Below are 22,342 nucleotides of genomic sequence, written 5' to 3' on the forward strand. Positions count from 1 at the left end.
CTGACTTCTGCAAAAACTCGCAGAGGTTTGCACTGTCAATCTTTTATCCACTATACTATACCAGTTCTAGGTCATATTGCCACAGTTTTGTGAGGATGAAAACTGCACAAAATCTAGCTCCCATTGCTAACTTTTTGGCAGAACTAACATACCTCACTGACATGCTCCATCAGTCAGAGGCAGTATGCCTCTGAAAGCCAAGTTGCTGGGAATCCCAGGTGAGGAGAGTGCTGCTGTGCTCAGGTTCTGCTTTTGGTGGTTTTTCATGGGCATCTGGTTGGCCACTGTGACAAGAAAGAGCTGGACTAGATGGGCCCTTGGCTTGATGCAGCAGAGCTCTTCTTATGTTCTTAACTATAAAGGGCTCAAGCTCCAATACATACCATACATTTAAAGTACATGACTTGCCCCAAAGAATCCTGGGAACTGTAATTCATTAAGGGTGCCATGTGCTTTAATTGTATGGTATGCATTAGAGCTTGAGCCCTTTATTGTATTATTAAAGCTGTATTATTAAAGCTAGATTAACTAAGCACATAGAAGAACAAGCCTTGCTGAAGCAGAGCCAGCATGGCTTCTGCAAGGGAAAGTCCTGTCTCAGTAACCTATTAGAATTCTTTGAGAGTGTCAACAAGCATATAGATAGAGGTGATCCAGTGGACATAGTGTACTTAGACTTTCAAAAAGCGTTTGACAAGGTACCTCACCAAAGGCTTCTGAGGAAGCTTAGCAGTCATGGAATAAGAGGAGAGGTCCTCTTGTGGATAAGGAATTGGTTAAGAAGCAGAAAGCAGAGAGTAGGAATAAACGGACAGTTCTCCCAATGGAGGGCTGTAGAAAGTGGAGTCCCTCAAGGATCGGTACTGGGACCTGTACTTTTCAACTTGTTCATTAATGACCTAGAATTAGGAGTGAGCAGTGAAGTGGCCAAGTTTGCTGATGACACTAAATTGTTCAGGGTTGTTAAAACAAAAAGGGATTGCGAAGAGCTCCAAAAAGACCTCTCCAAACTGAGTGAATGGGCAGAAAAATGGCAAATGCAATTCAATATAAACAAGTGTAAAATTATGCATATTGGAGCAAAACATCTTAATTTCACATATACGCTCATGGGGTCTGAACTGGCGGTGACCGACCAGGAGAGAGACCTCGGGGTTGTAGTGGACAGCACGTTGAAAATGTCGACCCAGTGTGCGGCAGCTGTGAAAAAGGCAAATTCCATGCTAGCGATAATTAGGAAAGGTATTGAAAATAAAACAGCCGATATCATAATGCCGTTGTATAAATCTATGGTGCGGCCGCATTTGGAATACTGTGTACAGTTCTGGTCGCCTCATCTCAAAAAGGATATTATAGAGTTGGAAAAGGTTCAGAAGAGGTCAACCAGAATGATCAAGGGGATGGAGCGACTCCCTTACGAGGAAAGGTTGCAGCATTTAGGGCTTTTTAGTTTAGAGAAAAGGCGGGTCAGAGGAGACATGATAGAAGTGTACAAAAGTATGCATGGCATTGAGAAAGTGGATACAGAAAAGTTTTTCTCCCTCTCTCATAATACTAGAACTCGTGGACATTCAAAGAAGCTGAATGTTGGAAGATTCAGGACAGACAAAAGGAAGTACTTCTTTACTCAGCACATAGTTAAACTATGGAATTTGCTCCCACAAGATGCAGTAATGGCCACCAGCTTGGATGGCTTTAAAAGAAGATTAGACAAATTCATGGAGGACAGGGCTATCAATGGCTACTAGCCATGATGGCTGTGCTGTGCCACCCTAGTCAGAGGCAGCATGCTTCTGAAAACCAGTTGCCGGAAGCCTCAGGAGGGGAGAGTGTTCTTGCACTCGGGTCCTGCTTGCGGGCTTCCCCCAGGCACCTGGTTGGCCACTGTGAGAACAGGATGCTGGACTAGATGGGCCACTGGCCTGATCCAGCAGGCTCTTCTTATGTTCATATGTTCTTAAGGGTGCTGGGAATTGTAGCTCGGTGAAGGGTAAACTACACTTCCCAGGATTCTTTGGGGGATGCCATATGCTTTAAATGTATGGTGTGTACACAGTCTCAGCCTAAAGGATGTTGAGGAAGTACTGCATTACTGAGGTATCAGTCTATGCTCCAGCCTTCACATGAAATCTGGAATTGCTAAGTAATGACAGTTCCAAGGATTCTTAGAAAAAGAGGCCAACCAACTGTTCAGAAAGTGAACATGAAATGCATATGAGCCAAAGGCAGAAGGGCAAGTACTCAGAGCCAAGGGCTGAGGACTGAGAGGAGAGCCACAACATCACACCTGGTGCACAGGTTCTGATCTCATCCTCTTATTACAGTCTTCAGCTACAGCAGCAGGTAAACTGATCATCAGTAAGTGGGAAGGTCAAGGCATCTAAATGACCTGTGTAAGCTGCAACCGAATCCCACCTAGCTAATTAAGAAGGATAGTGTGGGGTGGGGGGAGCCATGAGGTCTGAAGAAATCTAATATAATAATGTGATAATTATCCTAAGCCACATGGGAGTGCAAGATAATCTCATGCCTTCCAATAATAGCTTCAAAGGGATGTACCTTAGCACTCATTTTCCACTAATTGTTGAATACAAACAAAATGAGCACCTTGTGGCAATTACATAATTTATAGTTTTCTGAAGAAAGAGTTTAAAAAACACTCCTGGGTCCAAGGGCATATCCAGTTCATCAAGTGAATGCATGTTCTTGCTCCATTTCAGCTCCACTCCCAGAGACCCAGAACTCCACATTCAAAGGTAGCAGACGTTACTGCCCCAAAGAGGAAACGCAAGTAGGATGGGGTTGCAAAGCTGCCCCTTTAGTCCCATGCCAATCATCATATGATGTCTTCTTGCTGCTTTTGGGTTCAGCTGCTACATCCTGTACTTGCAGAGGCTTCCCAAATGTTTGAGAATCCTGATCTTCTAGGCTTCTAAAATGTGGAGGGAGCCTCCCGACTATAGGAGGCTCCCCACTTCAGATGTAGGAGCCAAACATGAGAGAGGCCACATGGTGAGCAGGGCTAAAGGCAAATCTGGGTAGAGCAACACATGTTAATTTTACCTTTGTACAGAAGGCTAGTTTCTAGATTGACTCACTATACATCCCTCCATCCAAGCAAGAGGCATTATCAGAGTTCAAGGGCTCATTCCAGCCAGGCAAAAACACTTGAGGAAGGTGCAAAGCAGGTCCAGTGAGAGGTGTGATCTGCCACAAGGTGGTGTGGTTGGGGAAGGTCAGATAGAGAATCCTGGAGAACTGAATTTGGCCCCCAGGCCTGAGGTTCCCCACCCTTGATTTAATACATTTACATCCTGTCTTTCCTCCAAGGAGCCCAAGGCAATATACATAGTTCTCCCTCAAAAGTATCCTCGCAGCAGCCCTGTGAGGTAGGTCAGGCTGGCACAAGTTCACCCAGTGAGGATTTGAACAGGGATCTCCCAAGTCTTAACCTGACACTCTAACCACTAAACCATGCAGACTGAAGTAGTGGGCAACGAGACAGTCTTACAGTCTACTCCAAAGCTAGAGCTCACAATCTTCAAAGGAAAAGATACAAAATTGAATTTAAAAACAAAAACAAAAGATTAACAAAACTGAAAGGCATTGCGACAGGGACAGTAGCCATTCCCTCTGAATGACTCTATTAACCACTGATGGACAATTTCAGGGCCCCTCCTCTTCCTTCTTATGGTTCTTTATCTTCAAGCTCAATTGGAACCGGACGGTTTTCAAAAAGAGGACGATCCTCTGTCAAGTATAACACATGGACACCCGCCAGGTGGTGGCAGTCTGCCAAGGTTTTTTGGTTTTTTTAACCGATCGAGATCAGATAATTGAATGTATTTGTCCCTATGTCCATTAAAGCATACAGTGCTATCCTGGGGGAAGAATCACATTCAATAATCTTCACAACAGAAGTGTTGCTTCAGGGGAAAACTCTCTTGTTTCCTGTACAACAAATGAGTAGCTCTACTAATTATTTATGGAGAAAGAGATGGATATTGTGTTTGTAAACACACAGAGCTCATGGCATTCCACTAACCAACATTGCAAACTACCAGTCGCACAAATGAACTCTGTTCACAGCATTACCTATACAAAAGACTAAGAGAACAGAAAGATCTTAAAATCTTTTTGAACTGGGGTGGGGTGCGGTTGACAGATGGATAGGCGAGGGTGGAAGCTGTGAATACCAGAGTTGCTTGCTGAAAATAATCTGATCTGCAGACAGATTCATCGGAGAATTAGCCCCAAATATGTCTCGCAGTAGCAAGTGGGAAGAATGCAGAGTTTCATCTATCAGGAGGAAGGGAGTTCGGATCAAATCCATACATGCTTCCATCTCACAGCTTATTTTTGCCAATGAGATTGAAAGCAGTTTCAGGACTGTACTATTTCCCCTCCAGCAAACTCAGTGGCTGAATGCTAACAACAGTCAACACAAGGTGTTAGCATCCTTGGATGAACCCCATGATATGAAGGAATACAAAGCATTTTGAAACAACAAAACCCTCAACAGGGTACATATTTCCCCCTTGGACTGAGCATGCTCAGTGGTCTCCAGAAGCTACAAAGTGCTGAGTGTCAATTGGAAAAGAAAAGTGGTAAACTGGGGAGGTGTGTGTGTGTGGGGGAGGAAATCAGCCTACATGATTCCTTTACAACTTATAGTACTCTGGAGGAGGGCATAGGTGCTCCCTGAAGAGGGGCACCATTAAATAGGTGAAGATACATTGTAATATTTTGTTGCAGGTCCTACTTAAGAATGCTAATGATCTGCAAGCCTGGCAAAATGAAAGACCTATTTGCATTGCCTAATAGTATAGCCATTTTATTCATTAGTAAGCCCCACAAATTGTGTGACTCCATCTAACTGAAAGAATACTAGGTAGACCAGGCTACCCTCCCCATCTCTGACTGATACCATTGCTTGGCTACATTCAAGGAAGACTCTCTGCAACCTTTCTGGCAAAACATTCCATTGTTGAGCTGTTTTTGTCTGTCCCTAATGTATCCTAATGTAAATGAACCCATTCTTTTATTTTCTTTTGTCTGACATTTTGTAGAGGAGCACAAATGCTCTCCCTCTTCCTTTGACATCCCTTTAAATATTTGAAAACTCAACCTATCCAATCTTCTCCCCTTTCCTCCTTAAATAAACATGCCCAGTTGCTTCAGCTGTTCCCCAGACAACTTTGTCACGTTGATCCATTTTCCTCCTTGCAGCATCTTACAGAATCATTTCTAATTTGTCTTGAACTGTGAACCTTTATAGAACCAATTACAGTATAGCATATGTGTTGTTTGCCACTGCTGAACAGAGTGATAATGTTACTTTTGGGGCTGTGGACATTTCTCTTAACACAGTCTAAAAGAGGCACAACTCATTGTTGACTTTAACAGTTCTCTACAAATGCTGAACACATTGTATTGCTGTTAAACACACAGAGTTCTTTATATGTGTTGGGGGGGGAGGAATGTATTTGCTTTGGTCCCTTCTACCATGCTGACCTTTAAAATGTTTAATATTAGCACAAAATGTTAGTAATTTGGGACTGAGCTGTACTTTCATTCCAAGTATGTGATTAATTAAGTAGCATAGCCCAACTGTGTTAATTGTCAAAGATCCTGTCATTTGGCAAACACACCACCAATGATCTTTTGCAGCTGTTGTTTTTCTTTCAGAGCTGACATCTCTATTACAGTTTGCTTATTCAGATGGCTTCAGGAAGGACGTAATTCTTACACCTTCACAGCACATCCGGACCAAAGCACTGGTTTCAACATAGGATCAGAACATGTATATAGATGATAGTACATCAAGAATAAAAGAAGCGCATAGAGCATGATGTGGGATGCAACAAGAAAAAAAATTCAGCAGATGTAAAAGAAATCAAATATATTACTTTCATTCTGTCAGTCTTAAAAACATTGGCATTTAGAAGTTTAGGCATAATGAATTATATAAATGGTTCAGACTGGGGGAAAAAACCTGGATCGGTGACCAAGACCATTGTTGTGCTTGAACTCTTTAGTTTTTCTGGAAAAAGTCAGACTTCCAAATGACCTGTTTATGAGTATTCATCCTGGTTTGCACAGAGTTTGCAGAGAGATTAGATGATGTTGACTATTTATTGAGCATTCCTTAAGATTTGTTTGTGAGAAGGTTAAGCAATGTTGCATCGAGCAATTTTTATCTCACCATTTCTAGTGCATTGTCCTGTTTCTTTCTTTACTGCAAAACAAAATCCAATTCTGGGGAGAAATAAGTTTGTTTGCAGAAGTGCCAAGTCAACTTTAATTGCAAAACCTGAATTTGCCAGTATGTGATTAAATCCCACCGGAAAATAGGGACGGACTGGAAGTGCCCTGACAAAAGACAGAAGAATCATAGGAAAAATACAGGATGATGACAGGATGACAGTGGTATGTGAATGCCCCATAAAGAGTGAAGGGAGTGTGGCAATTCCACACTAAACACCAACTGTAGAAGTACTGTGTGTTGGTAGTCCAAACCTCTATGTGTAATTAGTACCTATGAACTCTACAAGATGGATTAAGAACACTTTTTTTAGTTCAGAGGATTTTGCCTAGTTAAAATGGATACTTTTCTTAAACACTGTAGACAAAGAGGATAGATTTGCAGAGTGTAATGTAATGAGAAATTAATTATCAACATAATGAATTAAATGACATGGTTATTCTTGTTACATAAGAATAAAGGATGTTGTTAGTTATTAGTAATTGCCCTGAGCAATCACTGTCAATCTTGAATAATGAGCTTTTAAAAATACCTTTTAAGCCACTCAGTCACTGGCTGAACTTGGAAGGGTGTTTAAAGGGGGTTAGGAAGACCTTTAAAGCAACGGGAGAAGGTGGAGAAGGCATATTGAGTCAAATATAGGGTTGCCCTTCTGTGCTCAGAAAGGCTTTTTCCTTATGTGGAAGGGAACACAATCCAGTGGAGGCTCCAGATGGATTCAATTTCCACCAATTCCCTCCACAATCCCCTGTACCATCTCCCGCATGGTTCTGAGATGTTCAGGAGGCACAGAAGGAAGAAAGGATTAGCAAAATTATTTCCTCACTCCTTTCCTCAAATGGGAGCATCCCATTAGCAAAGTTCCTATCAAAGATCCAAGGCAATGTATGTGGAAAGGTCACTGGGAGGAATGGCAAAGGGAAACAGCAGTAGTGGTGGGCAGTCAGTCTGTGTGTGTGGATGCCTGAAACCAGAGCCGTGCTGCTTGCAGCTTCTGTCTCAGCTGCCTGGCACCTCTCAGTAATAAGTGTGCCAGTGTAATGTAGTGATTAGAGTGGTGAACTTGGATCTGAGAGATCAGGGTTCAAGTCCCCACTCAGCCATGAAGCTCACTGGGTGATCTTAGGACTTTCATAGTCTCTAAGACTAACCTATCTCACAGGGTTGTTATGTGAGGCTAGAATGGAGAAAACTATGCATGTAATGCTAAAATTAGTCTATGTCTGTGTTGGAATTGCTTTTTAATATGTTCTTAAACCTTTTTTAAAATGTTTCTAATCTTAGATGTTTTGAAAGCTTTTTTAAGTAACGTTTTTGAAGATGTTTTGTTTTAATGTGTTTTAAAGTTTGTTTTATTTATTTATTATTTTATTTCTGCTATTTATTTATCGCCCATCTGGCTGGAAACCGAGCCACTCTGAGCGATGTACAAAGTCATAATATATAAGTATCACAACATCAAAACAGCAATAAAACTAAAACAACAGGTAAAATGATGTTTTAATGGTTTTAGTGCTTTTGTTTGCCACCCTGGGCTCCTGCTGGGAGGAAGGGCGGGATATAAATCTAATAATAATAATAATAATAATAATAATAAGTACATGAGTTTGCGTCTGTGTTAGAATTGCTTGTTAATATGTGTTTTTTAATAATATGTTTTTCCCTTTTAAAAAAGATGTTTTTAAAGTTTTTAAAAATGTTTTCAAGGTTGTTTTGTTTTAATGTATTTTATGGTCTGTTTTTATGATGCTTTAAAGTGTTTTTAGCATTTCGGTTCACCGCCCTGGGCTCCTGCTTGGAGGAAGGGCGGGATATAAATCAAATAATAAATAAATAAACAAACAAACTTATAAAGACATATAGCTGTGTTTGTCTCAGTGAAACAACAAAGAGTCTAGTGGCACCTGAAAGCAGGGCTGTGGAGTCGGAGTTGTGGAGTCGGTAGAAATGTACTGACTCCGACTTCAAAATAAAATTAATATTTTAATATTAATTTATTAATATTAATACATTAATATACATTTGCCATTTATGAAGGAGTCAGAGTCGGAGTCAGACAGTAGAAAAATTAATATACATTTGCCATTTATGAAGGAGTCGGAATTGGAGTCAGACAGTAGAAAAATAGAGGAGTCAGAGTAGGACAGTAGAAAAACAGAGGAGTAGGAGTCGAAGGTTTGACATACCGACTCCACAGCCCTACTTGAAAGACTAACAATTTTAAAGCTAAAAATGCTGAAACTGAGATTATACTTTGGACACATAATGAGAAGACCTGATTCACTAGAAAAGACAGTAATGCTGGGAAAAACAGAAAGGAATAGAAAAAGAGGAAGACCAAACACGAGATGAATTGATTCCATAAAGGAAGCCACAGACCTGAACTTACAAGTTCTGAACAGGGTGGTTCATGACAGATGCTATAGGAGGTAGCTGATTCATAGGGTTGCCATAAGTCGTAATCGACTTGAAGGCACATAACAATAGTGTTATTAATACAATAATAAATGAGAGGGCATTATTTCTTTCTTGCATTTTATGCAGTTTTACCGATTTTAGGTTGTTTTTGTTTTAACGTTTTAATTATATATATATATATATATAATTAAAACATTAAAAATATTCAGACTGCATATATATATTTGGACTGTACACTGCTTAAGAGATTTTTGAAATATTAAATGGTATACAAATGTTTTTAAATATATAAAATGTAGCATGTTTGTTCTTCCATGGGGGTGGGGGGCTTGGTTACTGTGTTCCAAGGGCCAAGGAAAGACGTCATGATTTCAAGTCTGGAAAAGTAAGACCGTGGCTGGGGAAGATCCTATAACCAATGTGAAGTCTTATCTCCTTTCTCCTTACAGTGGTATTATCTCAGTACGTATCACTTCAACCATGATGAGAGTAACAGTTACCTTTTAAAATCCACCCTGTGCCAGCCAGGGGAGGTCTCAGATGGGCAAAGCTGGGCTGGGCAGGTGAGTGGAAATTTTTAGAGCAGCCTTTTTTATTGGGTACTGACTGCTACTCTTTTGTTTTGTCTTTTAAACCAGTTATTTTCTTACTGTAGAAACAAGCTCTTTCTTTAAATGGAAGCGACCACGGCACAAATTGAATATGCTGTTTTTCAAAATCATCTTAGGTGGGTTGAACCAGTACCCGATCCCCACCCCATCCCCAAACTGTTGTTGTCCAGGGAGCTAGAATAAGTCAGAAGTCTTTTATTTTCTTATAAAGATATTGAGGACCGCGCTGCATGATTCATAAGCAGAAACACAGACACATTGGGGGAAACTTCCAAGAGTGTTCGCGTAGTAGCCGGCCCAGTGTAGTCCCTACTCCAGTAAGCGACCACCATATAGAGTAACTGTTTGTTGTTGCTCCTCGTCCTTTTGTTGTTATTTGAAGGAAGAGGATGTCCAGAGACCCACATCAAGCTTGTTCTGCACGAAGTCTTTAAAGCATGAAAACGAGGGCAGCCGCCGCCCGAAGCTGAAAGTTGCCGGATCAAAATTGCACAGATAAAAGGCGTATGCCAAGTTCTATGACGCCTCGATGTTCTGGAGTGACTAGGAAGCGCTTTCAACAACTTTAGGGCCAGAGCAAAAGCCTAGCACACTCCCTGGGTTCAAGGCTTGCGCTTATTTGTAAGGAAAAGCCCCTCTCCCCATCGTCCTTTTCTGTGGTTCCTCATGGCTCATCTGCTTAGCCTCAGCTTTTCCTCCCCCCACCGCCTCCACTGCTCGATCTCTACCTCTCCCCCCGTCCCCATCTTTTCTCTCCCTCCCTCCATGCCCATCATCACGCGGCGCACGATGCCTTGCCGCCCGCCGTGGCTCCCCTAGCAACAGAGTCTGGCTCCCTTATCCCCCAATCAGCGGAGGCTTGCTCCGTCAGAGCCAATGGAGACGCGCGGGGCAGAGCCTACCCGCTGCCGGCGGGGGAAGGGCCGCCCCGCTCAGTGCCGCCATTTTGGCTTGTGAGAAACAAAAGAGTCGAAGCCGCTGCTGGTGCGGAGCTAATAGGCAGGTAACTGCATCTCCTTTTATTTTCCCCAGGTTGTCTCAAGGTTTGAAAAAGGGACTGAGGGGTGTTTTTAATCCGTCTTGGCATCTCATAAGAAGCCCTTTAGTCCAACGATGGGTGCCAAGGCTCCATAGAATTTCCTTCCGTATCGGTTTGTAGAGCCGGCAGCTGGGTTGAGGGCTACAATTTTTCGCCCATAGAAGGGAGGGAGCGGGCAAGCCGGCTCGGTTACCCACCCACCCCCATTGCCACATCATCCGTGTCTTGCCTCGTCGTTACGAGGAAGACCGTCTGAGGTAGCCGGCTCCCTGCCCTCTTCTACGGCAACTAAAGCCGTCGAAATCCCAACATGTCCATCCTGGTGCCATCTTTCGGGGACAGCAGATTGGAAGGAAGTTTTCCGGGAATGCTAAAGAGAATGCGACGCAGAAACGAAGCATTTTGCCGCGTCCCCATCCCAGTATAAGTCCGGTCTCTACATCGGATCCTCTCAGTCGTGGCACTTCCCTCCTTTTCCATAGGGATTGCTTTGCGAGTTCACATAGCTGAGCATTGTTCTCTCTCGCTCTGTGTTGGCGTTTGGCTTGTGATGAGTTCAGTGTCATCAGGCATTCTAACTTAAAAGGTTTGGGGTAGGTGAGAAGGAAATTGTAATTAAAAGACCCCTTGGTGCGAACATTTTAATCATCCTTTCGGCGACTCCTCCTATCGTCCTTCTCTATGTCGATGGCTTTCCTTCTCCCATCAAAGGACTAACCAGGGTTATAAAGCCTAGTGTTTAGGGTCAGGACGTCACAGAACGGTGAGGTAATATAAACTTCAGGGTGTGTGAGTGCTTCAAAGCTTTTATTGTGATGGGAAGTACATGACTCATTGTTACTCTGCAATTTTGAAGTAATAAGATTTATCCGATAATTTTATGCCTTCTTTTTACACATATACACTTGTCAGGGATACTTATATGGGATTTGTATTATAAACTTTGAATATCTTGATCTTAATTTGTAGTAAGCTATTTGTTATTAAATTAAATTTCTAACTTTTTTCTAGGTAATAAAATACATGCTGGAGGAACTTTTATTGCCTTTAAAAAAATAGCAGCTACCTCAGGGGCTATGGTGGTTGTTTTGATTTGCACTGCTGTGCAACAGCAGCTTGGGGTTTTATATTTCTGATGTAATTTCTCTCTGACTAATCCTTCGGCTTGATTTTATAGGCTACCCTGTTCTACAGACTTGCTGTGGATGACATATTGTTAACATGGCAAAAAATAAGTCACCATGCATACAAATAACTTTTCCACTATTTGTTAAGGTTCTGTCCAAAAAAGGTTTATACAAGCCCATAAATATGGTCTGGAGAATACCCAGGGAAAGGAAATTGTTTAAACTCTATGAAATAGCTGTTGAGAACATTATTATCCAAATGCTACAAAGTCATGAAGATGGCTACTAAATCTTAATAACCAAGAAAAGATGTCAACTTTATCGCCTGATGGTGATAGTAAAAGCATCTTTAGTCACCAAAGAGTACTTCAGGGCTTCATCTTGCAGTGAGCAGGGGAGGCTATTTCCCATCTATGAGTCCAGTATCTAGACTACAGCCTGCCAACCATCATTGCATGGGTCTTGTCAGTGTGGTGTAGTGGTTAAGGTGTTGGACTACGACCTGGGAGACCAGGATTTGAATCCCCACATAGCCATGAAGCTCACTGGGTGACCTTGGGCCAGTCACTGCCTCAGCCTTATGAAAACCCTGTTAATAGGGTTGCCATAAGTCGGAATTGACTTGAAGGCAGTACATTTACATTTTGTCAGCCTCATGTATTTCACACTCATCTAATACCTCCTTGTGACAAGGTATGGTGTAAAAACACAAACTGGACACAAGTTGGTTTATTTTTGAGCAGGATCATATGGATGGAAGTGGTCCCATGCCATTGAGGGCTTTAAAGTTCTTAGCAGCACTTCAGTTTGAGGCCAGAAACAAATTGGTAACAACTACAGTTGATATAATATCTGAGCAATATGTTCCACACATTAAGTAACATTCTGGAAAGCATATTTTGTACCAGTTGCACTTTTCAGTTTTTTTAAAAGCAGCCACATACAGAGAACATAGCAATAGTCCAGCCTGCATGATTGTTGTTATTTATGGCTGTGACTAGAGCATGAATAACAAGTTAAATCCTTATTCTCCAAGTAAGGCCACAGCTGGTGAACCAGATAAAACGTAAGAGGAACTCCTGCCCTCTCTCATAATTGGATAACTTACTAGACTATCCCTAGGCTGCATACTTGTTCCTTCAGGGGGAGCTCTGTCATAGACAAGTTGGTTGTACATTCCACCCAGACTGACTGAATCAACAGTACATCTGTCTTGAATAGATTAAATATTGGTTTGTTCTCCCATCCATGCCAAGACTGACTCCAGATAGCAGTTCAGAGTTTTCCCTACCTCCCTATGATCAGAGAATGGAAACAATACGTAGAGCGGTATCATCAACATGCTAATTACACTATGGCTCAAGCCTCCAGATTATGTCTTCCAGTGGTGTCATGTAGAATAAACAATGTTGTATCAGATAAAACTGAAGTAGTGATTGTAGGGACCCTGCTGAGGTGGTATGTATGTAACATGATGGAAGAAATTATGCACTCTGTGAAAGATGAGACACGTAGTTTGGAATCCTGGATCCAGCCCTGTCTCTGGATGACCAGGTAATACTGGTTGTGGCCAGTGGGACTTTTTTATATGTTAACATTCAATATGCCATCTTCCACCCCTTTTAGAGACCAAAGACATTTTGATCAGCATAAGTGCCTTTGTTAATAGGAGCATTCTACCAAGTTGTTTATCTACCTAGACCAGTATTGTCTACTTTGACTGTCAGTAGCTCCCCACCTGCTATCTTTTTTGTTTATTTGTTTAAACTGATAATGCCAGGGCTTGGATATGACACCTTCTGCATCCAAAGTATGTCCCTTTCTCCTGAGCTGCAGTTCCTCCCCCTGACCGTATTGTTTGCTATGTGAGACTGTCCTTGAAGACTGCCTTGAAATTATAATTATAGCATGATTACACTTCACATTTATAGTTATTTTAAAACACTTCACATATATTTCAGTAATCCTTACAACAATTTAGTACGATAGGTCAGTATTGTTAGTCCTGTGTTGTAGATGGGCAACCAAGGCTTGTCTAAGGCTTCCTAGTAGTGTGATTTGAACTTGAACCAACTCTTAATAGTTCAGTGCCTTAGTCACTATACTATACTACACTACTTCTCAGTTACAGTGATTGCAGAATTCTGTGTCTTCACTACTGATACGAGTATGTCACTGGAAGCTCTGACTTTCACTATTCACTTTCACTAGGTTTCTGAGCACAGCTCAAGGTGCTGTTGATTTAATTATGTTACAGCTTAGGCCTACTATATATCATGGAGCAGTTGAACTTCCCAAAATGTTAACAACTACAGGGAAAGCTCTGCCTCGCATCTCATCTGCCCAAGAGTAGACTGAAAACGGTGAGGTGGTATTGATAAGATCACACAAGTAAGCTGATTCTAGGAGGGGTGGGGAAGCCCTTTGCACAAGGGTTGTTAGGCATTGGAGAGGAACATACATGTACCTGGGATTATGCTGTTTCAACATTTATGTGCCCCGATAAAGGGAGAGTGGAGAGAGATACAGCTTTTTACTGCCACTCCCCTGCTACTATGATAGATAAGCTTAGGAGATGGGAAGAGGGGAGTAGAGGAGGATGAGCCATTGAGGGGAACCTAGATATGAGACAAGTCCAGGTCTCAGTTTGAAGGATCTGGGCTTATTTGTTATTGAGGTAAGGCTTTTTTTAAATTAAGAGTTTGTATTTTGAACTTCCTCAGTTTGAATGATGCCCTCATCATTAGTTGTTTGCATTTTGTGTATGTTATGTTCATTATTCTGGTATAAGTTTGTGGCTCAGAATATTTTAAAGTGTTGTCAGAATTACCTCTCATAAAATTTCCCTTTTTGTTATGCATTGTGATAATCTGTTTCATCTTGAGACTTTTGTAGCCTGGTTTTAGGGAGTTTGTTGTTGAATAGTTGGCATGCTCAATAATAGACTGTAGCCATATAAAATTATCCAGCGTTCAACTTTGCTTTAAGCTCAAGTTCTGGAGTTGCTTTTTGTTGCTTTAGAATGCACACTCAAATATATACACAACATGAGGTAAAATACAGTGGAAGCAATTTCAAGTTACCTATTTCAATGGAAAAAGCTAAGAATGTGGAATTTAAAACTACTTAACTTTGGGTGGCTCATATCCATAACTGCTTTATAGTTAACTTTGTGGAGCTGACTTTTCTAGTCTTTATAATGCCAATGGACTGAAGTATCTTCAGCTTACTAGTCAGGTTTGACCATGTCCTGATCCACAAGTCCTCTATATATACATGGATTGCCTTGCTGAAGTTGTTCATATACAAAAAACTTTATGCATGATATAAAACATCTGCATCAGGGTTTTTATGGACTACGATTATGTGTACCTGCTTAATAGGTAGCTAAAACTGTCGACATTGACAGAACTCTTAACCTATTTAGAAGTGAATCCAGCATTCCTTTCTTCCCCTTTACACTGTTACATAAGTGATTTGCGCTGACACAGATGACCATCTGTTCAACATGGAAATCCTTGCTTGTAGCAGCATTTGAACAATACACCTTTACATGCATGGATATTGCAACCATAAAACATTGTGGGGGTAGGTGAGGAGGTGGAGTTCAGAGAAGAAAAAGCTTATGTACAGTGGCCTTTTTGTGGCATGAACATCTACAGCGATGGGGAACCTTTGGCCCATCATCCCTGACCATTGGCCATGCATGCTAGCTGGGGCTGATGGGAGTTGGAGTTCCAACAATATCTGGAGGACCACACGTTCCTCATCCCTTGTTTTAAAAACAAGAATGCTAACTGGATGTGTTCTGCTGCTGCTTGTAATCACATCTTTATAGCCTGTTGCAATCTTCTTGATGCAAGTAGATGTACAGATGATATCAACACTCATTGTAGAAGGAATCTGGAAGTTGCAAACAGGACCAGTTTTAAGGCACTCAGCAAGCACTGTATAACAAGCAAGTATCTTGCCCAAACCTTAAGGTTGCATTTTGTTTGAATGATTCTATAGAGGAAAAATGGGGAAATCCTAAAAGGGATGGGGGAATCCTTTTTTAAAAATGTATCTGAGGGGTGTTTCTTATTTTTAAAAAGTGTCTCCAAATGGTGTTCAAACAACTTGCAGACTATTTTAACTAAGGCTGCAATCCAGTACACGTCTACTCAGAAGTAAGGTCTATTGGGTTCAGTGGCACTTACTTGCAGGTAAGTGTGTTGGATTGAAGCCAAAGTCACTTTGTCTCTTGGTTTTAAGTATTGTGGTTGTTATGTGCCTTCAAGTTGATTACGACTTAAGGCAACCCTATGAAACAGCGACCTCCAACAGCATCTGTCATGAACCACCCTGTTCAGATCTTGTAAGTTCAGGTCTGTGGCTTCCTTTATGGAATCAATCCATCTCTTGTTTGGCCTTCCTCTTTTTCTATTCCCTTCTGTTTTTCCTAGCATTACTGTCTTTTCTAGTGAGTCATGTCTTCTCATTATGTGTCCAAAGTATGATAACCTCAGTTTCATCATTTTAGCTTCTACTGATAGTTCTGGTTTAAATTTATCTTAAATTATTGATATTTCTCCCTCCAGTGTTCACACCTCCTTCATTTTGGGCCAATCCTGTTTTCTATATGATATGTTCTGCATATAGATTAAACAATTAGGGTGATAAAATACACTCCTGTCTCACACCCTTTCCAATGCGGAACCAATAAGTTTCTCCATATTCTGTCCTTGTAGTAGCCTCTTGTATAGAGTATAGGTTATGCATCAGGACAATCAGATGTTGTGGTATCCCCATTTCGTTTAAAGCATTCCATCGTTTTTCGTGATCTACACAGTCAAAGGCTTTGCTGTAATCGATAAAGCACAGGGTGATTTCCTTCTGAAATTCCTTGGTCCGTTCCATTATCCAACATACGTTTGTGATATGATCGCAGGTACCTCTTCCTTTTCTAAATCCAGCTTGGACATCTGGCATTTCTTGCTCCATATATGGTAAGAGCCTTTCTTGTAGAATCTTGAGCATTACTTTACTTGCATGGGATATTAAGGCAATAGTTTGATAATTACTGCATTCCCTTTCTTTGGAATTGGGATGTATATTGAACGCTTCTAGTCTGTGGGCCATTGTTTAGTTTTCCATATTTGTTGACAATTTTTTTGTCAAAATGTGGACAGATTCAGTCTCAGTAACTCACAGCAACTCTGTCGGTATGCCATCTGTTCCTGGTGATTTGTTTCTTCCAAGTATTTTAAGAGCAGCTTTCACCTCACATTCTAAAATTTCTGGTTCTTCATCATATGATTCTTCCATGAATGAATCTGTCATCCTTGCATCTCTTTTATACAGTTCTTCAGTGTATTGCTTCCATCTTCCTTTTATTTCTTCTGTCATTCAGTGTGTTCCCCTGTTGATTATTCCACATCCTTACTCTTGGTTTGAATTTCCCTTTAATTTCTGTAAATTTTTGGAATAGGGATGTTGTTCTTCCCTTTTTGTTGTTGTCTTCTATTTCTATACGGTAACTATTGTAATAGTACTCTTTGTCTCTAAATACAAGTTGCTGTATTATTGCATTTAGGGTTCTGTGTTTCGATCTCCTTTTGCTTTTGGTTTCCTTCTCTTAACCATTTTAAGAGTTTCATCAATCATCCATTGAGGTCTGTCTCTCTTTTTAACTAGAGTTATTGTCTTTTCTGATAATGTCTCTAACTTCGATCCATACTTCTGGTTCTCTGTCAACTAAGTTTAAAGACTCAAATCTGTTCCTTATTTGATCTTTATACTCTTCTGGGATGTTATTTAAATTGTATTTTGGTCTTATGATTGCTTTGTTCTTCTTCTTTAGCTTTACTCTGATTTTCAATATGACCAGTTCATGGTCTGTACCGCAATCTGCTCCTGGTCTCGTTTTAGCAGAAAGTATGGAACTTCTCCATCTTCTGCTACCAATTATATAATCAATTTGATTCCTATATTGACCATCTGGTGATGTCTACATGTACAGTCGTCTTTTTGGTTGCTCAAAGAATGTGTTTGCAAGAAACAAATCATTGGCTTCACAGAATTCAATAAGTCTTCCTCCTGCTTCATTTCTATCTCCTAAGCCCATTTTCCCACAATTCCTAGTTCTTCTCTGTTCCCTACTTTTGCATTCCAGTCCCCCATGATTATCAGCACATCTTGTTTTGGTATGTGATCAATTTTTTCCTGTACTTCTGTGTAAGATCTCTCCAAATTCCTCTTCTTCTGCGTTTGCTGTTGGAGCGTAGACTTGGATGATGGTTATCATGGTTATGTTAATAAGTTTCTCATTTAATATCATTGATATCAGTCGCTCAGATCTGGCATTGTAGCTCCTAATTGCTTTTGCTACATCACTTCTCATTATTAAAGCAACCCCGTTTCTTCTTAATTTCTCATTTCCTTCATAAAATATTTTGTAGTTGCCTGATTGAAAATGTCCCATTCCTGTCCATCGTAATTCACTCACGTCAAGTATTGTAATGTTGATACGTTCCATTTCTTGTTTGACAATTTCTAACTTTCCCCGGTTATGCTTCTCACATTCCATGTTCCTATTGTGTGTGTCAAACAACTCTGGACTTTCCTTTTGCATCTGTGCACATCAGCCTCTGGGCTTCCGTTCAGCTTTGACCCAGCTGTGTCATTAGTCACAGCACTAGTCGTACTTGTCCTTTGTTCTTCCCCAGTAGCTCGATGAGTGCCTTCTGACCTGGGGGTCTCATCTTCCAGCACTATCTCATGTTGCATTTTGGATCCTCCGTTCATAGAGTGTTCGTAGTAAGAGGTATTCCGAGGTGGTTTACCATTGCCTTCCTCTGAGTTTGGATGCATCTTAGTCTGGTATCTCAGCTTTGACCATTCCGCCTTGGGTGCCCGTACTGGGAGTCTATCCTCTTGGTCTAGAGTCTTGATGGCATTGCTCTCAGCTTCTTCAACACTCTCAAACTCCCTCACCACTTTAAGGTGTGCATCCTGGGGGTGGGGTTAAGTATAGTTTGTGAAAAAAAACAGGAAACCAATTTTTTGAAGAAACATTTTGCTAGAGCAGGGGTTCTCAAACTGGTTTGTAGATCACCAGTTGTTTGTGAGCTTCATTCAGGTGGCTTGTGGCATGTCTGCATTAAGTATTCGTATTTATTTTAATGGTATTTTATCACTACTTTTATTTCTTATATTGTCCTTTATTGTATTACAATTTGAATTCTATGGAATGAAAATTGTAATACCATAAAATATAATGGAAGAAATAAAAGATGCAATAAAAATACAATTAAAAATCATACAGCATTGAGTACAGGGCATTACAATTACTACAACAGGCAGAACAATCATTAAGTGGTCCACCAAGACCATCAGAGTTTTCAAGCGGTCTATGGGGGAAAAAGTTGGGGAGCCACTGGGTTAGAGTAATCTCAAAACTGATTAAATGTTTTTAAATAAAGTCCAGTATGGTATATATTTTAAATGCATAGCTGGTTCAGTGACAAACTACCGAAACTCAGATGCTGAAGCTATTGAAATTAATATGTAGAGTCCATGCATTGGACTTGCATTGTTTCAAAATACAATAACCTTTAAAGAGGAAGAAAGTCTAAGAGAACTTGCAATCAGTGGGAAAAACCTTTCCAGCAGTGGAAAATTTTAATCTCTTCATGCACGATGCAGAGATGCTAAACTGGATCTTGGAGAGATTTTTTTCTCCAGCCACACAATGTGTATTGACTTGCAGGGCAATTAAGAAATCAGCTAAATCATAGAGGAGGTTTTAATTTCTGCTGATTCTGCATAGCAGGGGTGAGTGGAATCTACAGCCCTCACAGAAGTTGTTGGACTATAACTCCTGTCATTCTATGGTGCTAACTCCTGCTATATTTAATGCTAATTTAATGGTGCAGCCCATGCAGAGGTGTGTGTGCAACAATTAAACCTACATCATAGCCCTATCAAATGCGAGAGAGTTCTGGAATTATGCAGCACATACCATTTTAAAGCTTCTAGAAGTCTCCTTAGCTTATTTTTCAATTTGCAGGAGTAGTGTTGCCCTTGAGTGGCATTTCCAGTTCAGACCCTTAAACTCTCTACTTTCTCTTAACCCTTGAGTATTGGTGTGGTAGCACAGCTAGCTACACTTGTCCCTACAGAGGGGGATGGGGCCAGGTAGCAGTATTAGAGTAAGGTGATCAGGAGATACTTTTTGTGCTAGCTCCCAAGGGAGGTGGAATGTTCTCCTGTGTCAGCACTGTGAGTCTCACAGCATTTTGCCATCTATCTGACTGAACAGAGGACCAAGGAATTAGCAAAATATAATCTAATACATACTTGCTAAATGGAACGTTGTTTTTGGCCTGATTCTGCACTTATAAAAAATAATGCCTCAGATGATCTTGACTCTCAAACCTGTGTTCTCTTAAACAAAATTAGTAAGATGTAACCAACTGTATAGTGCTGATATTTGTTGTTATGTATCTTCAAGTGGACACGTCTTAATCAGCTTTGTAAGTTGCTGCTCACCTGGTGCAAGTTTCTTGTTGCTGGGTAAGCACCCATACAAAGTAATGTTAAGACAGCTTCATATACGGTATTGTTTCTCAAGAGAGAAAACCTGAGCTATGTTTGTAGTTGACTTTGCTGCTGCTCTGTGCTTAACACAGCGCTGAGCTGTCTGTCACCATTGAAAAGGAAGAGAGTACTGGGACAGTCTGTCACCATCTAACACTGTAGATCAGTGATTCCGGAGGTTTGGAGTGCGTTACCACCAATATGCAGATGACACCCAACTTTACTTCTTCCCTCCAGATGCTAAGGAAGCCGTCTGGCCTCTGAACCAGTGCCTGATCTCAGTGATGGACTGGATGAATATGAACAAGCTGAAATTAAATCCGGATAAAACAGAGGTGCTCCTCGTTAGCCGTAAGATTGACCTAGAAATAGGGAATTTACCTATGTTGAATGGGGTTGCACTCCCCCTGAAGACTCAGGTTCGCAGTTTGGGAGTACTCTTGGATTCAGCTTTAAGCCTGGATGCCCAGGTTTCGGCGGTCTCCAGGAGTGCTTTTGCCCAGTTAAGACTGGTTCGCCAACTGCGCCCGTTTCTGGAAACATCTGATCTAACGAAGGTAACACACGCCTTAGTTACTTCCCGACTGGACTATTGCAATGCGCTTTATGTAGGGCTGCCGTTGAAGACAGCCCGGAAGCTTAAACTAGTTCAGAGAGCGGCAGCCAGAATGCTAACAGGAGCTGGCTTATGGGCCCATACAACTTCGCTTCTGCAACAATTGCATTGGCTGCCGATCCGCTTCCGGGCTCAATTCAAGGTACTGGTCCTAACCTTTAAAGCTCTGCATGGCCTGGGCCCTGGTTATCTATCTGATTGCATGTCCTCTTATGAACCTGCTCGGCCTTTGAGGTCTTCTACTGACCCCCGCCTTGTGATTCCATCAACATCTCAAGTTCGTCTAAGGGGGACCAGAAATAGGGCCTTTTCTGTTGTTGCCCCTGATCTCTGGAACTCTTTGCCAGTGGAGGTGCGGTTGTCCACTTCCCTTGGCATATTTCGTCGCCAGGTCAAAACATTTCTATTTTGCCAAGCGTTCAGTTAATTAATATATAGGATGCCTCATAATTTTACTATGTTGATTATATGTATTTTAATATTTTAATATAGTTATTATTTTGTCAATTTTATTTTTTATAATTGTTCTTTGTACGCCGCTCTGAGTTCTCTGAAAATAGAGCGGGTTGTAAATGTTTTAAATAAATAAATAAATTCCCAACCTGGGGGGCATGAAGTAATCCAGAGGGGACCGTGAATGAATTATTAAATGAATTATTTATTATTATTTTTTAAAAAGCATCACTCCCTGGACATTGTCTGCCCGCCACTGCAGATGACACCTCCCCCTTGCTCCAAATGAGAGGGGAGGCCTTTTGCTGAAGCGCCAGAGCGTCTTTCAGGCGCACTAAGGGCAGGCATCTGCCTATAAAACACATGGCAGATACCAAAGGAGGCTGAAGGTGGAGCTACCAGGAAGAAGAGGGGATTACTGTCACCAACTCCCGTCTCCTCACAGTGCTGCTGCTGCTGACACTCTTACTCAGAACGAGAGGGCTTTCTGTGAAGCAAAAAGAAGCAAGGCTGCAAGGAAATGCCACTTTCCCCCTTCCTTCCTGGCAGCCAGCTTGGCTGCCTTTCTTGGCTCCTGATTCACTGCCATCTCCTTTTAAATATTATTCTTATTTGCAAGGCTGCCCTTCGGACCAGATGGAGCTAAGGAGTTGTGTGGAAGCTCAGGACTTGCTCACCCCCATCTCTGAGGCTAAGGGTATGTGCCAGAGCCCCCTTCTACCTACACTCCACCCCTCCCAACCTCTCTCTCCAAGATGCTATGGCAGTTGAGGGCGTCCCCCTTCCCAGCCTGCAGATGCTTGCAGAAGGGGCTGGTGTGTTTGTGTGTGCATGCGTGCGCTGGCTAACCAAGTCATCAGTTCTGATTATCATGCCAAGGCCTAAAAGCACTAACCCCCGTACTCAATCTATCCACCCTTTTGTCTTCACAATCTACCACACACCCCCACTACCACATTGCTGCTTCTTTATTTATTATTATTTTTAAAAACCTCAGCAGGTAGGCTGAGGCTGGGGTGCACATACTGCAGCAAAATGTATTTAATTATTGCATTTATATCCTACCTTTCCTCCAAGTTGCTCAAGGTGGTGCACATAGTCCCCTCCCTTTCCATTTTATCCTTACACTGACCCTGTGAGGCTGAGAGACTGTGTCTGGCCCAAGGTCGCCTAGTGGGCTTCATGGTTGGGTGAGGTTTGAACCTGGATCTTAGCCCAACACTGTAACCCACA

At 41.4% G+C, this 22,342-nt stretch overlaps 1 protein-coding gene across 1 annotated transcript in view; it reads left to right on the forward strand.

Moving 5' to 3' along the window:
- Nucleotides 1-10,190: 10,190 nt before the first annotated feature.
- Nucleotides 10,191-22,342, forward strand: part of IP6K2 (inositol hexakisphosphate kinase 2) — a 34,668-nt gene continuing 22,516 nt past the window's right edge. Inside the window, exon 1 of the mRNA XM_061618333.1 lies at nucleotides 10,191-10,297. The gene's annotated coding sequence lies outside the window, so the exon portion shown is untranslated. The remainder of the gene's footprint in view (nucleotides 10,298-22,342) is intronic.

The sequence above is a fragment of the Rhineura floridana genome, chromosome 3, assembly GCF_030035675.1.
Source record: "Rhineura floridana isolate rRhiFlo1 chromosome 3, rRhiFlo1.hap2, whole genome shotgun sequence".
Classification (NCBI taxonomy): domain Eukaryota; kingdom Metazoa; phylum Chordata; class Lepidosauria; order Squamata; family Rhineuridae; genus Rhineura; species Rhineura floridana.